The 4,483-nt window shown below is 48.1% G+C and overlaps 1 long non-coding RNA gene across 1 annotated transcript; it reads right to left on the minus strand.

Annotated features, from left to right (window-relative positions):
• Positions 1–1,868: 1,868 nt before the first annotated feature.
• On the minus strand, positions 1,869–3,451 carry LOC123331637. The gene is made up of 2 exons (XR_006548383.1): positions 2,709–3,451; positions 1,869–2,565 (listed from the first exon to the last, which is right to left on the minus strand). It is a non-coding gene; the product is annotated as an uncharacterized LOC123331637 (long non-coding RNA).
• Positions 3,452–4,483: the final 1,032 nt, after the last annotated feature.

Consider the following 4,483-nt stretch of genomic DNA (forward strand, 5'->3'; position numbering starts at 1 on the left):
CCAGTGGTGTCTCTCCTCCCAGTTCCTCTTTAAGCTCCTTAATAACGGTGATAACATAGTTCGGGGGCTGCTGAGAGGGGCTCTCCCCTCTGAGGGTCATATTCATAAAGTGAAGAGCCTGCCAAGTCAGCACCCAGGGAAACTGGTCTGTGCTGGGGACTTCCGTGCAGGGAGAGAGGGAGGAGCATGGGTGATCTGGGAGGGTTGGGATCCAACAGGAGAATTTTCTGTCATCTGTGGCCACCCCCTCACCCCCCAAAACACCCGGGGTTTTGTGATGTCATTTCTACCTCCTTCCTAAGAAAGGGGTGTGAGCATGTGTGTTATGTGTAATTACCAAGTAAGAAGACTCATTTTCCTGGGCAGCTTATAAAAACCTTTTGAAAGCAATCCCCAAGTGGAGTGCTCCATGTGTTTGGAGTGATGGCAACCTCTCTGGAATAGGTGTGTGACTTGCCAAGAACCAGGGACAGACTGCGTGAGGCAGGTGGGGGTGGGAGGTGGCGTCCTCTGAGCTTCTGCAGCTCTGTGTCAATCTCTAACCTGATCACCTGCAAGGTCAAGCATCCATTTGCTGGTTTCACTTTCCCAGAGGCTACAAGGTACAAAGGGTGGCAGTTGTGTCTAATTAATTGTTGTGTCAACACTAACACACAATCTTGGGACTCACAAAATGTTCAATATGTGATTATGGCTGAATATATACACGCAGGTGTTTGTGCTGAAAAGTAGCCAGTCATACTGCTTTGCACCTTCTGTGCGTGTATGCTCACTTGCTCAGTCATGTCAGACTCTTTGTGACCCCATGGACTGTCACCCTCCAGGATCCTCTATGTCCATGGGATTCTCCTGGCAAGAATACTGGAGTGGGTTGTCATTTCCTTCTCCAGGGGATCTTTCCGACCCAGGGATCAAACCTTCATTTCCTGCAGCTCCTAAACTGGTAGGTGGGTTCTTTACCACTGAGCCACCTGGGAAGCCCTTTTGACTGTCCATCTAAAAGTATGTGTTTTGTGCGTAAACATATACATTCATGAAGGAATGTGCTGACCTCAGAAAGACGTGTAACACGTTTCATTTATTTGTGTGATTTACTTTCTTTGAGACAGCATAGCACAGGATGACAGCCTGTACTCTAGAGACAGACTGCTTGGAATCAAAATTCCTGGTTCCACCACTTACTAGAGGATGACTTTGGACAAGCTGTTTCAGCTATGTGTGCCTCATCTGTGAAATGGGGATAACAGAACATACAGTTCAAGGATTAAACGACTTAATAGATGTGGAACATTTATAATATTACCTTCCATACAGTCAGCATACATGTTTTATATTACATATTTATGTTTAAATTATATATTTACCCATGGTATTATATTCAAAATCTTTGCATAAACATGTACAGATGCATGGAAATACATCAGCCTTTATAGATAGTTGACATTAGGAATTCCAGCCAATATTTGCTTCATTTTCAGTGATACAGCAAAGCCTGAATTGAGAGCAGTGGGTTTAATTTGGTGGTAGTTTGGAGAGGTGGCGGGTATTTTGATTTATTGTAAATTTGCATACTCTCAAGCTATTTCATATGGGGGGGGGGGGGCGGGCTTCAGTGAGCCTGTACTTGTCTGTGTTTATCTCCCAAAACCTGTCTGCAGGTGTGCGGGTCTCTAGCTGAACAAGTGTCTATGTAGGAGCAAACAGAGTTCTGCAAAGCAGGATTGAGGCCGCGGGCTTTGCCGACTGCCCCAGCTGTGCAGCCTGCCCCAGATGTGAGCGTGCAGGCGGCAGATCCCGCTTAGATTATCTTGCTTACCTAATGATTTTTGCTTCACTGCCTTGCTCGATTGTGTTCACCAGGACGGCAGGCTATTAAAATGTCAAGGCACATTGAATTGTTGTTATCCAGGAGAGAGACCTTTCCAATCAACCTGTGTTCTGGGGGTTGCATAAACTCCAAGAAGGCGATTGGAGAAAGGCTTTATGGCTTTTTTTTTTTTTTTTTTTTTTACATAGATGGGGGTGAGTGGGGAGGTTGGAGGAGGGCACTGGGAGGGGGAGGAGAGGTGGGACACCAGTCGGGGTTTATGGCTGCTGGAGTGTGCTAATTAAAATGCCAGCTCCTTATAGAGGTACTGGTGTCTCCGCGCCTTTGCATTTATGGGTAACCACAATAGGGCCTTGCTCTGCGATACTCTGGTTTAGAGAAGGGAGAGAGGGGGTGACTCACAGTGGGCGGTGGGGGTGGGGCTGAGAGGCTGCGGTGCAGCGAATCTGGGGTGGAGTACAGGAAGCAGTATTACGAGGCAGAAATGCCGAGGCGTTATTTCCCTGGTTGGCAGTAAGGACTAGAGAGAAAAAGGTTTCCTTGGCGCTGCGCCTGTTCCACTGCGGAGGACCTCGTTCTCTGCACCATGGTGTTTGGAGGCTGACAGTACTGAGCCACCGACCTCAATGTCACTCACGAGGCACTTCTGGCCGGGTCCCGCTAGTGCCAGCGGGGACAGTCTGGAGACGGTCTTCTTTTCTTGTCGTCAAATCTCTTTTGGCCAAGGATTTATTTTCCTTCGGGGAGAGAGGGAGAGAAGGGGCAAAGGACGTTCTCATAAAGTATCCAGCTCTCAGGGTCGCCGAAGTCTCCAAGCAGACACTCAAACTTGCCTGGATTGACTCTTCCCCTTTGTTCACAACATCTCAGAAATATTTACCTTTCCCCGGCCACGTCTGTTTCGGTTTTGTTTCAGAGAGACGGCTTTGTTTTTGCTTGGGTCTGGCTCTGCCCGGCGCTCCACTGGTCCCTCCCCCTCGCCTCGGGCATCATTGGCTGCGCCAGCTCGGTGGCCGCGAGGGACGAGAGGCTCTCTCGCCTTTGTCAATTTTATCAGCTGGAGTTTTAATATGCGCGCGCTTGCGCGCTGGCGCACAGGCACACGCCCGTGTGAACACAACGCATGCGCTCACCCCTCCCCCCGCCCCCTCCAATTTCCCTGCCTCCATCCCAATAAGTCACACCCACCGTCATTCTCACGTCCTTGTCCTTCCTCTCCAGCCGTGCCCTCCAGAGCTCTCCACTTTAGTTTCTGGTCCCTGGCGCAACCCGCTCTTCCGGCTTAAACCAAATCTCACCATTTCCAGCTTCCCTTTCTACTGGCTGCTTTCTCACTTGACTGGAAAACTACGATCTGACTTCCCCATCCTTGGGTCCTCCTTCCTTAAGGTGGATGGAGGGCCCCAGAGTGTCTCTAGCACCCCCAAGCCCGGCTTTGGTCTGTTTTCCCGACTTCTCCTTCCCAGCACACTCCTTCCCGGAGCCACTCCTAGAACTCCCTCCGCCCCAGCGGGTGAGGTGCCCTTCATGGAGTTCGCCTGGCTGCTTTATCACTCTCCTTAACTTTATCATACTTTATTGAAATGTCTGTGTACTTGTCTTGAACCCTTACAAAATTGGTAGTTCATTCATTTAATCAACGAGTATTTATTGAGTATGCACTCTTAAATGTTAACTACTGTCAAGTATTATTTGGGTATATTGGGAAGAAAAACAGACACAAAACACCTTCTTTCCTGGCCTATATATAAAAGATTCTGTCTGAGTCAGGCACCATATTCTATCTCCTTCTGTGACCTTGGGCATACAGAGGCTCAATGCATTTGGAATGGATGGATGAAAGGAAGAATAAACCCTCACCCTTCCTTCTTAGGTCTTCCCTTGTGGTTCAGATGGTGAAGAATCTGCCTGCAATGCAAGAGACCTGAATTTAATCCCTGGGTGGGGAAGATCTCCTAGAGAAGGGAATGACCACACCAGTGTCCTTGCCTGGAGAATCCCATGGACAGAGGAGCCTGGCGGTCTACAGTCCATGGGGTCGCAGAGTTAGACACAACCAAGTGACTAACACTTACTTCCTTCTTGAGCATCCTCACCAGTGTTTTCTGTTTGCTATTTCATTAAGCAAAACTCAAATTCACTGCAACCTACTTGATAGAAGATTTTACTTTCTCAAATTCTTGTATATCCACGATTTCCCTGGGTCTCTGAAGCCACCCTATGATTTGGCTTTGGTTCATTTCTAGCATTCCATTTTATTAAGGCTCAATGAACAAAATGCCTAAGGTTACCTGGTTCACTCGTGATGGTGCCTAGCCCAGACTTGACACTGGACTCCCACACTCCTGGCCCAGCATTTTCTAGATGGCACATAGGCCTATGTGTCCCCATCTCCTGTGCCCACCACATGCCCCCCGACCAGAATCTTAGGAAAATAGCAAAAGGGGAAATAGGCAATGCCTATTTTCCATTTAATTCTCTAACAGATTCCTCCTGGCCTTTCCCCAGCCCAAGAGGTATTGCTTAAGAGCAAGGTTGATTTAATGGATATTAAGATATGATTTCTTTTCTTAGCTTCTCCTCAGCTCCCACCCCAGTCTCCAATCATCTTTCTGAAGTATGGTTGGCTCAGCTTTATCTTAATTGGATTTTCTG

This window comes from Bubalus bubalis, chromosome 2 (genome assembly GCF_019923935.1).
Source record: "Bubalus bubalis isolate 160015118507 breed Murrah chromosome 2, NDDB_SH_1, whole genome shotgun sequence".
Classification (NCBI taxonomy): domain Eukaryota; kingdom Metazoa; phylum Chordata; class Mammalia; order Artiodactyla; family Bovidae; genus Bubalus; species Bubalus bubalis.